The 13004-nt window shown below is 36.6% G+C and overlaps 1 pseudogene; it reads right to left on the minus strand.

Moving 5' to 3' along the window:
• Nucleotides 1-4128: 4128 nt before the first annotated feature.
• Nucleotides 4129-12482, minus strand: LOC118851083 (annotated as a pseudogene).
• Between the last annotated feature and the right edge of the window lie 522 nt (nt 12483-13004).

A 13004-nucleotide genomic window follows, 5' to 3' on the forward strand; every position in this document is an offset into this window, starting at 1 on the left:
GCTGGGAAAATGAGCAAACAGCAGAAAAAAATCAGATTACAGAATCTTACTTGATGACAAGGAAGATCAAAATATACAATCAGAAGAAAACAAAGTCAAAGCTTCTACATTCAAAGCCTCCAAGAAAAATAAGAATTGGTCTCAGGCCACAGAAAAACTCAAAAAGAATTTTGAAAATCAAGTAAGAGAAGTAAAGGAAAAATTGGGAAGAGAAATGACAGTGATGCAAGAAAATCATGAAAGACAAGTCAACAGCTTGCTAAAGGAGACCCCAAAAATACAGAAGAAAATAACCCCTTAAAATGGCAAAAAGGTCCAAAAACCCAATGAGGAGAAGAATGCCTTAAAAAGAAGAATTGACCAAATGGAAAAGGAGATTCAAAAGCTCACTGTAGAAAATAATTCCTTAAAAATTAGAATAGAGCAAATGGAAGCTAACAACTTTATGAGAAAACAAGAAAATTTAAAACACAACCAAAAGAATGAAAAATAGGAGACAATGTGATATATCTCATTGGAAAAACAAATGGCCTGGAAAATAGATCCAGGAGAGATAATTTAAAAATTATTGGATTACCTGAAAGCCTTGATAAGAAAAATAAGCTAGACTTCATCTTATAAGAAATTATCAAGCAAAACTGCTCTGATATTCTAGAACCAGAGGGGAAAATAGATATTGAAAGAATCCACCAATTACCTCCTGAAAGAGATCCCAAAAGAAAACTACTAGGAATATTGTAATCAAATTCCAGAGTTCCCAGGTCAAGGAGAAAATATTGCAAGCAGCCAGGAAGAAAATTTATGTATTATGGAAGCATAATCAGGATAACACAAGATTTAGCAGGTTCTACACCAAAGGACTGGGAGGTTTGGAAGATGATATTCTGGAGCTAGGATTAAAACCAAGAATCACCTACCCAGTAAAACTGAACATAATCCTTCAGGGGAAAAATGGATTTTCAATAAAATAGAGGACTTTCAAGCTTTCTTGATGAAAAAACCAGAACTGAATAGAAAATTTTATTTTCAAATAGAAGAATCAAGAGAAGCATGAAAAGGTAAACAGGAAAAAGAAATCATAAGGGACTTATTAAAGTTGAATTGTTTACATTCCTACATTGAAAAATGATATTTGTAACTCATAAGACCTTTCTCACTGTTAGGGTAGTTGGAGGGAATATGTATGTGTGTATATGTGTGCATGTGTGTACACACATAGACAGAGGGCACAGGGTGAGTTGAATATGAAGAGATCATATCTAAAAAATAAAAGTAAGGGGTGAGAGAGGAATGTACTGGGAGAAGAAGAAAGGGAGAGGTAGAATGGGGTACTTTATCTTACATGAAAGAGTCAAGAAAAAGCTTCAACAATGGAGGGCAAGAGTGTGTGTGGGGGGTAATGAGTGAACCTTACTCTCATCAGATTTAGCTTAAGGAGGGAATAACATACACAATCAATTGGGTATGAAAATCTACCTTATGCTATCTTATGCTTTCCTGTATGCTACAGGAAAGTGTGTGTGTGTGGAGGGGAGATAAGAAAGGAGGGGATGATAGAAAGGAGGGAAAGTAGGAGAAGGGGATAATAAGAAACAAGAACTTTTGAGGAGGGACATGATCAAAGGAGAGCATAGAATAAATTGGGAGGACAGGATAGAAGAAAGGGAAATATAGTTAGTCTTTCACATTACAACTGTTAGGGAAGTGTTTTGCATGACTACACATGTATAACCTATATTGAATTGCTTGCCTTCTCAATGAGGGTAGGTGGGGAAGGAGGAAGGCAGAGGATGTGGAACCCAAAGTTTTAAAAATGAATGTTAAAAATTGTTTTTACATGCAACTGGGAAATAAGACAACAGGCAATGGGGTATAGAAATCTATCTTGCCCTATAAGAAAATAGAAGAGAAGGGGATAAGAGAAGAGGAGTTGTGATAGAAAGGAGGGCAGATTGGAGGAAGAAGTAATCAGAACGTATGCTCTCTTGGGGTGGGGGAAAAGAGAAATGGGGAGAAAATTTGGAACTCAAAATCCTGTGGGAGTGAATGTTGAAAACTAAAAATAAATTAAGTAATAAATGCAAAAAATTAAAACAAAAAATAGATTTGTTGCTTTGTATGTGAGTATTAGAATAATAAGTTCCCCTCAGAGCATCTTGTCCACTGCACGAATGTGAAACTTGGATAGGTATGCATTTGTTGGATGCACCTGATCCCATTCAGTAATAGGGACTAGAGACTATATTGTTAGATCTTCTTATCCAGCTGTTGTGGGTATCATGCAATACCAAAAGATGCATTTAGGTATCAGCCACAGTTCCTGGAATCCTTCTCAGTCTGTATGACAACTGCTATGATTCACTCTTTTGCTTCCGGCTATGATGAATCATAGCCCAGAATCTTCTTCTAGTCAAGATATGTGGCCAGCTGTGTCACCATACACCGAGATTCCACCATTCATCTCCTCTCTAATGTGTTTCAAATGAGGTCAATCACAAAAGCACATTTTTGTAATACTTTACAATATTAGAAGCTAATTAAAATAACATTAAGGCAATCAAAGTAGGGACCTTCCCAGGGAAAAAAATAAAATACAATATCATTCATTTACCTTAAGACAAGTCAAAACAAGAAGGCTAAGAGACTCCTCCTAGTTGCTTCTATGAGGAGTGTCCTAGGGCCAGACTAAAATTTGTTCAGCTCTGATGTAATAAAACATGGGGGATTGATAGACAGACAGACAGACAGATAGATTGAATGAATTCTTAACCTGGGATTAATGGACATTTTAGAAAAATATTTTGATACATGTATTTCAGTATAAATGGTTTCCTTTGTAACCCTGCATATTTTATTTTATTCACTAAAAAAAATTAGTGTAAGAGGGGGTCCATAGGCTTCACCAGACTGTCAAAGGGATCCAAGACCTCCCAACATGTTAAGAACATCTGAACTGTACAATTAGGTGGTTGTTTTATTTAAATACAAAACACAAAATACTACTGAGAATATAGCTCTCTACAAAACCATACCCAGGGTAAAAGGGGCCAACAGAGCTAAATGTTGAGTCAAGCCTTGGTTGCTCCTGAAGTTTAGGCAGGATAGTCCCTATAGGTTGCTTGGAAGGGCCCCTCTCTCTTCTAAATGTCCACCCATCCAAGTTACCAAGTATCCTACCATCCCAGATTACCCACCTTATCAGCTATTTCAGTGATATGCTTGTAAATTTGTAACAATTAGTTCTCCAAATATATATATATATATATATGTGTGTGTGTGTGTGTGTGTATACATTTATAAACATATGTAGTAATATATGTATATAATGTATATGCATACTCATACTTTAAAATTTTTAATTTTGAAATAAAACAAGTATTTCTATAACATAGCATAATAAAAAAGATGATTGCATATGAAACTACAAATCTATTATGTACAATTTTCTATTTCTTTTAAAAATATAATAAAGTTATCATGTAAATTTATTTTTTTCCTTTCCCTACTCCTACCTCTCACTCTAGAGGTGGCTACCATTAGACAAAATGTGTGTGTGTGTGTGTGTGTGTGTTTGTGTGTAAAATCATTCCATACATCTATTTTTTCCCTCTGGATACAGATAGCATCTCCCTTCATATTCAATTGGGTTATTTATAATAGTCAAAGTGACTTATTCACTCAAAGTTGTTCATAAAACAATATCACTGTTACTTGGTACAGCATTCTCTTGGTTGTTCTCATTTCGTTCTTCATTGTTTTGTGCAAGTCTATCCATGTTTTTCTAAGATCATCGAGCTCATCATTTCTTATGGTACAGTAGTATTCCATCACAATTATATACCACAGCTTCTTCAGCCATTCCCCTATTGACTGGCATTCTCACAGTTTCCAGTTCTTTGCCACTACAAAGAGAGCAGCTATGAATACTTTTTTTCACTTAAGGTAATTTTATTTCTGGGACATCCCAAACAGTTGTGATTATATTATGGCAGTGAGAACAGATAACATAAGCAGTGGCACTCTACACTCTGATGGGACAAAAAAAAGATGCATCATTTCATTTGGGGAAGCTGTATCTTTCCATTAAGCTGTATGTGCCCTGTCCTATTGCTGTCATTCACTGGACAGTTAAAGTTTACAGCTCTGTATGAAGCATAGGTAAAGGCATGCATCTCAGGTATGGAATCTGTTCAAAATCCAAGTTAAGAATCATTCCAAGCTCAAGCCATGCCCCACATGAGGGCATATATCATATTTTCTCTGATCAATGTACCACTAGTAGGGAGTGGGATGAATGCCTTCTCTTTTAAACTCCCTTAGCAGTTCCTCACTATCCCAGATACACATCGAACCTCTCATAACCTCACCAACATTTGCATCAACACACCTATAGGTTCAATAAGTCAGGAATCCTCAGGACATCACTGCATATAGAGGGACTTGATCTCTACAGGAAATCAACACAGTAAGATTGGTTCATTCATGGTGTCTGTCATCAGTTTCTCAGAGGCTTCTGGGATATCCTCTCCAAATATATAGTAGGTGCCATCCTTCTTCTTTATATCATGCTCCCTTAGCCACACAATGTCGTCTGAATAGTTCATCTATTTGAAAGTCTTTTGCGGGGTGCAAAAGTCAGGCTGAAGTCATATAATATTTACTGCAGATTATTTCAAGATCCTGTCTACTACATCACAAACCAAGTCTTCCAAATGGTTTAGGAGATCATGAAAAATCAGGAAAGGGCCCTCGGCTTCAATGTGACTATACTGTGCTAGGTGCCTTTGTGTCCTGGACTGTTCTGCTCTGTGTGACTGAACAATACAAAAGACATCTCCTAAAGCTGAGATACAAGTCTCTGAATATAAATGTGACAATGGAGTCAAAAATACCTCTTTTCTAAAATAGTCAAGTATGAAAAGTATAGCATCACATTCCAACTGCGTTTGTGCTAATGTGGGAGGAGTGACTTCATAATAACCCCTATCAAAAAAGTGATCTCTAAAGCATGTGGTGACCACTGACCATACATTCAAGATTTTGAATATGTTCTCTCTTCAGATCATCATGTATCTATTATTAAGCTGGGCATCTACATCAGACTCTTCATTTTTCAGGTTATCAACTCCTCCAGCAGGGGCTAAGCCAATCAATTCCCAATAGTCACAGCTCTGCTCATGGGCTGCTGGTGCCTGTTTACCTTCTGCTGTAAGACTAGACATTCCATACATCACCACATTACTCTGCAAACAAGGTATCTCCATTGTAGCATTGACACAGTTCATCTGCCAAGACACATTGAACATATCCTATACCATCTCTTAATATAAAAATTATTAAATTCTTCCTTTGCCTACATAACCTGTGGACCCAGCCAAACACCTTCACTTGTTGGCCTTGATGTGCTTCTAAAGCTCAACTCTTTATACATCTTGCCTCTGGAAGACTTGGATCCTGTTTAATGGTAATTTTCTTTGCTTCCTCTAGGTTTCTTTCTCATCTTAAATTGTCTTCTGCCACACTTTGCTCTCAGGATTCATTCCTTAGTCTTTCCCTGTGCCATACACACACACACACACACACACACACACACACACACACACATATATACGTATATATATGTATATATGTGTATGTATATATATATATATATATATATATATAGTTTTAATGTTCTTCAGCTATGATTTGGAAATAATATCCCATCACTCACTTTCTTTTTGTGAATTCTCATAAATGGTAGGAAATGGCTCCTTTCCTGTTGCCATCAAAGCCTTTAGGCCTATTTTAAAAGGTTCCTCTTTTGTTGCACCATCAGTTGCATCACTCCCCTCTCCATCTAAGACATAGAATTCCCACAGCCTGATTCAGGCTGGTCATCTCCACAGCCATTTCAGCCCAGCCTCAATCCCAATGAGCAACATGCAGCAGCAGTGGCAGCACCTTCCCAGATTACCTTGTGTTCCATGTCACTATAAATGTTTTAGAACACATTAGTTCTTTTCCTTTTTCCCCAATCATCTTTGGAAATACTTAGTAGTGCTATTGCTAGGTCAAAGGGTATACCAGGGTTGGGGAACCTGTGGCCTTGAGGCCACATGTGGTCTTTCCATTGAAAAGGCCACACTTAAGGATCTAGAAGGCCACATGTGTCCTCAAGGCTGCAGGTTCCCTATCCCTGATAGGCAATTTAATAACTCTTTGGGTATAATTCCAAATTGTTCTCTAAAATGGTTGGATCAGTTTACAATTCCATCAACAATAAATTAGTGTTTAACATAAAGACAGCTATTAACACAATTGATTATATCAATAAGAAAAGATATCAATAAATGCAGAAAAAGGTTCTGTTAAAGTACAATACTCATTTATCTCCAAAAAACCCTTAAAAGTATAGGTATAAATGAATTTTTCCTTAAATTGATAAAAAAGCATCTCTCTAAAACCATCAGCAAGCATTATTTGTAATCAGGATAAACTAGAAGCCTTCCCAATAAGATCAAGTGTGAAAGAAGGATGCCCACTGTCATCAGTATTATTCAGTATTATGTTAGAAAATCTAGCAATAGCAGTAAGAAAAAGAAATAGAATCAGAATAGGGAATGAGGTAATAAAGCTATCTCTTTTTGCAGATGATATGTAGGTATACTTGGAAAATCCCAAAGACCTAAAAAGTTAGTTGAAAGAATTAATAATTTTAGCAAAGTGGCAGGATATAAGGTAAATCCACATAAATCATGAGCATTCGTATACATCACAAAACCCTGCATGAAGATACAGTAAAAGATAACCCATTTCAAATAACTCTAGACAACATAAAATACCTGGGAGCAAACCATCCAAAGCAAACCCAGGAATTACATAAACAAAATTACTTAAAAAAAACTTTTATGCCAATAAAATCAGATTAAAATAATTGGAGAAATATTAATTGTTCATAGGTGGACAAGGCCAATATAACAAAAATGACAATTTTACCTAAACTAATTTATATATTCAATGCCATCCCAATTAAGTTAACAAAAAATTATTTTACTGAATTGGAAAAAAATAATAAAAACAATTCATTTGGAAGAAGAAGTCAAGAATGTCAAAGGTACTAACAAAAAATGTAAAGGAAGGAGGCTTACTACATCTTAAACTGTATTATAAGGCAGTAATTACCAAAAGTATCTGGTATTGGTTAAGAAATAGAAAGTTAGATCAATGGAACAGAGTAGACATACAATTTACTGCAGCAAATAAATATTGTAACTTTATTTGACAATGGTAAACAACTTAAAGATTTGGGGATAGGAATTCATAATTTAGTAATGTTGGGAAAACTAAAAAAGTAAGGTGAAAATTGGGCATAGTCCAATATCTTACACCATTTGCCAAGATAAGTTCAAAATGGATATATGACCTAAATAGAAAGAGAGCTATTACAAGAAAATTGGAAGAATGTGACACATATTATTTACCAGATTTATGGATGGGTAAATAATTTATGAATAAACAAGAGATAGAGGGCAGAGTAGGATAAAAAATGGGTAATTTCAATTACATTAAATTTAAAAGGGTTTGTACAAATAAAACAAATGTAGCCAAGATCAGAAGGAAAGCAGAAAATGGAGGAGGGAAGAATTTTGTGGACAGTTTCCCAGATAAAAGTCTCATGTCTCAAATATAAAGAACTTTGCAAAATCTATAAGACTGAGTCATTCTCCAATTGGTTAGTAGTCAAAGCCTATAAACAGGCAGTTTTTAGATGAAGAAATCAAAACAATTTTATAGTCTTATGACAAAAATCATTATTAATTAGAGAAATGCAAATGAAAACAACCTTGAGATATCATTTTACTTCTATCATATTGTCTAAAATGGTTCAAAGGGAAAGTGATAACTGTTGGAGGGGATATGGAAACATTGGGACACCAATGCATAATATACTTTTTAAATGTAATTTGCATTAGCAGTTTCTCCATCACTTTCTTAAGTTTAGACAATTTAATGAAACAGTAAAACAGGCTATCATTTGTAATAGTTGCCCATTTACAAGGTATAAATACATTGAAAATTTAACAATCAGCTCTATAAGCTCAGATGACCTGTCACCAGCATGCCCCTAGTTGCCTACTCTGAGACTGAGTCATTTTGTTAGCTACTGAAGGAAGGTGTTAGGTTTCTCTCTCCATAAGTTTTTCAAACCTGACAAAATGTCCCCCTTGATTTGGACTTCTTTGGCTCCTCTGACTGCAGTCTTTTTAAACTTCTGTTCCTTGACCATGCTCCCATGATGGGTACCTTTCTCCTGTGTCTGTCCCATTATAAGCTCCCTAAGGTTAAGCACTGTCTTTCTTCTTCATATTTGTATCCAAAGCATCTAATAAATGTTTATCTACTGACTGACTGAGGGTCAATGTCTAAGCACTAAGGCTGATTCAAATCCCCCTGGCTGGGATCTGCCTCAGCTCTACATGCAGTGGAGATTCAATGCCACTTCCCCGTGCCGCAGAGACCATCTCTGATTCTGCTCTAGATTCAGCTTCCCAAACATTAAGTGATTGCAGCTGTGCCTTTCTAGGAAAATGGATGAGAATAATAGAAAAAAATCTCCAAGTCCCAATATGCCACACACTGTGTTGGACATTTTCTCTCATGGGACAAATGGGGCTTCATGATCCTTAACTAGGAAATTGAAAATATATAGTAATACACCTGGGAAAAAGTTTCTGGAGGCTAGGGTAATGGGCTTTATGTATTAGAACGATTGTCAAGTAGAAGGATTCCACATCCTATGCTTGACCTCAAACGACAAAACCAGGAGCAGTGGGTGAGTTTAGAATTGAAATAAGGTAAAACTACCTAATAATATAGCTTCCCCAAAGGGTGATGGGCTACCCTAAGGTCATGAGATCACCCTTATTAGATACCTTCAAGCAAAGGCTTGACAACTAACTGGCAGGGATGTAGAAGAGGATTTTTTTTTAATTGAGGTAAGTTTGGAATACAGTTCCTAAGGTCTCCTCCAAATTCAATATTCTATGAGAGATTTGCCATCTGTAAAATAAGAGTATTGGACTAGTTAATCTCTAGGCCCCCTTACCACTCTAGAATTCTGCAATTCCATGAGTGTTAGAAATAAGAAATACAAAGCTTAAGAGAGCTCTACAAACAAAAATAGAAAGTTTGTGAATCTTCTGGCAGCTTCTTGTGAAATGTAGTGACAAAAAGAATTTCTGTTTTGAAAAGGGATTTAATGGGATTAAATTTAAGAGATTTAATGCACATTCTCTCTCATATATGTATGTATTTAATATATTATATACATTTAATATATATTTAAATGTTTTTGTGTTTATATAATTTTAAAATAAACAACTTTTTTTGGTATTTAATGTACATTTATATTTAATGTGTGTGTGTATATATATATACACATATATGCATATGTATTTGTATGTGTGTGTGTGAATAAAGATAGCATGGTATAGGGGATAGAATGCTCAACATAGAATCAGGAAACCTTGGTTCAAACCATGGCTCAGGTACTTGTTATTTGTATGACCTTGGGTAAATCATTTCCTCTCTCTGAGCAGTTATTTCCTCACCTGTAAAAGGGCAATGAAAATACTTGGATATGGGCCTGGCAGTACTATTTTGAGGAAAGTTCTTTGTCAATCTCACGGTATCATATAAAAGTGAGCTGTTGCCAGGCACGGTAGGACATATTTGTAGTCCCTCCTGCTAGGAAGGTTGAGACTGGTGGATTACTTAAATTCCAAAATTCTAGCTTTAGTAAGTATAAAGCCAATTTGGCATCTACACTAAGCTTGTCCCTAAGCTAGTGAGTTCTTATGAGCAAAAGACCACCAAGCTGCCTAAGGAGGGGTGACCCTGCCTAGGTCAGAAAAAAATAAAATAGCTTCTATGCCAATCAGAATTGGAATTGAGACTGTTAGTGGTTTCTGTATTTCCAGTCTAAGTGACATTTATACACTCTAAAATGAATAAATGAATATATAAATAGAAAAATTAATGAATAAAAAATAAATGAATAAATGTGTACTAAAAAAGAAAATATACAGCAAGAGAATACCATTTGTGTCAAACTTTTTTTTGCTAGAGTATTAAATTCTGTACTCTACAACTTAATGTAGGCCTTGAGTGGGGTCAGAAGAGAGCTACAGAGATGACTGAAGAGTTAGCAAATAGGAACTTTAAGCATAGTATAGCAAACAATAATGATGATTAGCCATCCTCTACCTTTACTGAGAAGACAAGAGGAGAGCATCCATCTATAATGCATCACGCTGACTGTGGGTAGCTGTAAAGCTGCATTTCCTAAAAATAAGACTTGTCAAATACTGAACAGAATTGCCAAGGAAGTAGATAGATTTTCTAAAAGACATGAAAACTGGATAGACCTTCATCATTTTGGGTGCTTTGGGTTTCTTTACTGAAGGCAAGAGGCTATACTGAGTGATCAGTCAAGGATTCTACAAATTCTATAAGAGCTAAGGAAACAAAATCCAGTACACACACAAGAAGATGAAAAATCTAATCAATAAATCATTTTGCCTACATGATGTACAACTGTTACTTTGACAAATCTGCTCTTTCTTTATCACTTCCTGAATATACAGTTTTTATCCTACAATTCATAGATAGAGAAGGAAATAGAGACTGTACCAGAGATTTCATTTTGTAGAGAACTCTTAGATGTGAAAAATACATCTATCAACACAGCCCAGCAATTTCTTTGCAATATATAGTCATATAAATAAAGTTGCCTAGGGCACTGAGAGGTTGTGACCTTCCTAGGAGCACATAGGAAGAGATAGAACTTGAATCCAGATCTTCCTGGCTATGAGACCAGATCTCCATCCATTAGACCATAATCCACACAGGGTTCTGGAGATACATAGCCTTCCCTCATATCTGTGACAACGTAAGCTATGATATACATGATTATTGAAGAATAATTGGGGTATACTACAGATGTTTATGCTTGTGGAGCAAGTACACAGTGTTCTGCATGCAGTAGGTGCTAAATGTTTGTTGATTTGAATTATTTTGCATAAAAGGAGAAATTTCAAAATCAAAATAAAATTGCTTATTGAAGAAGTTTTCATTCACAAATGTCCCTGTGTATCTGGTGGGGGAGGCAGGGTGCAGAAGTGACTACAGGACACCATAAGATCACTTCTGGGGAGCTGTCCATCCTACCCCCACAGAGACAGTGGGGAGGGAGAAGCCCTCCCAAGAAGCCAGCTGAGGAGTAGCTTGGCTAGAATACGTGGTCCCAGTAGGTGATGAGTATCTGGTAGCTTCCTATTTTAACTTATTTTCATTTATGAGGTAATAAGATCAGTCATTTCTGAGCTCCAAAAGAACCAAAAGTGCTGTTTGCACTCTTTAAATGTCAACACTCTGGTAAAAGGTCACCTCCAGAATCAAATACCAAATCCTCTGTTTGGCATTCAAAGGCCTTCATAACCTAGCCCCTCCTACATTTCCAGTCTTATACCTTATTCCCCACCGCATACTCTTCAATTCAGTGACACTGGCCTCCTTGCCCCATTGATCCGTGGATAAAACAGTCTTCTCCCCTGCCAGCATTTTCTCTGGCTGTTCCCCATGCCTGCAGAGCTCTAGAGTAGCCCAGATAGAGTGGGCATGATACACTCACCACTCAGGATGGCGTGGCACCCACTACACCTCCAAGGTGGTGATTGTCAGCATAGAGAGCAACAACTAGTGGTGCAGAGGGTATATGTGCAGGTAGAGGAGAGAACAAATTAGAAATGCCTGGTATTTCCTGATAATCTGGTTGGGGTCACCAAGAATGAGAAGCCAAGGATCACCTGAAACGTACGTGGCCCCTTCTTATCAGGGGGGAGTCTCTGACCCCAGAGTTAGAACAATAAAAATAATTGCAGTTTCTCCAATACTCCACCCTTTACAAAGCGCTTCCCTCCCACTAGCTTGCTCTGGGTTAACACTCTTCACTTTCTCAGAGGTCTTCTGCATACCTTATTGACATCCCTCTTAGAGGAATGAACAACATGTTTACATTCATTTCTAGCACTAATCTACGTGCAACACAAGGCTGCTTTAGCACACTTGATTCTCCATGCCTCTTCCTCTCCAACTTATTTTGTGCTAAAAAGTGAGTGATCAGTTAGATTTTCTAAGAAATGCACCATGACTTAAAAAATTAGGCATAGCACTAGATTTGCTACGATTCTTCTACTTATCTGGCTTAGACTTGGGAACTTTCAGCTGAAAAGAATGAGCCCCATTTGCTATTCTGTTTCAACATCAGGCTAACGCTCTTCTTGGCAGTATTTATTTTCAAAGTCATGTTATTTCCTCTTTCTCTTCACATAAATGCAAGAAGCTTAGCATGAGTACATTTGAAATTTCCGTCGACAGCAAGGCCTCTCTGAGGATAGGATGTAGATTTTGCCACAAGCTGTTATGTGGTAACGGGGCATGGCCGATTCATTTTCAGTGGACAATGATGATGAAAGGGGAGGAGAAGAAGCTTTTTCCTTTGATTTATGTAACCTTGTTCTGTCACTGCCTCTTCCCCCAAACTAATGTACAGATGAGTTCTTGTTCTGTTAATGTTTCTGTTACAGGAGAAGTACTTTACCATTACTGACAGCCTCAGCTTAATAGAGCTTTTAGGTTATGTTCTATCTTTGCCTCCAAAACACTGTTTTACCTGTCAGTCAACATTTACAGAAACTGAGAGGAGGCACACAGTTTTAATTAGAATTGTCACATTAATACATGCCATCTTTAAGTCAGGCTGTTAGCAGCAATTTATTTGTGGTGCTTAACCATAATTTGAAGGGAAAATTGCAAAGCAATCCCAAAAGATGTTCCTTGGGTGTTTCATTTCACTGTGCAATTGGCAAGAAAGTACATATTGTAGGTGACAAAAGATGGTAATAAGTATATAAATATGACTGAAAAAAGAGATGATAGTACTTTCTATAAAGTATAGCTAT

The sequence above is a fragment of the Trichosurus vulpecula genome, chromosome 5 (assembly GCF_011100635.1).
Source record: "Trichosurus vulpecula isolate mTriVul1 chromosome 5, mTriVul1.pri, whole genome shotgun sequence".
Classification (NCBI taxonomy): Eukaryota; Metazoa; Chordata; class Mammalia; order Diprotodontia; family Phalangeridae; genus Trichosurus; species Trichosurus vulpecula.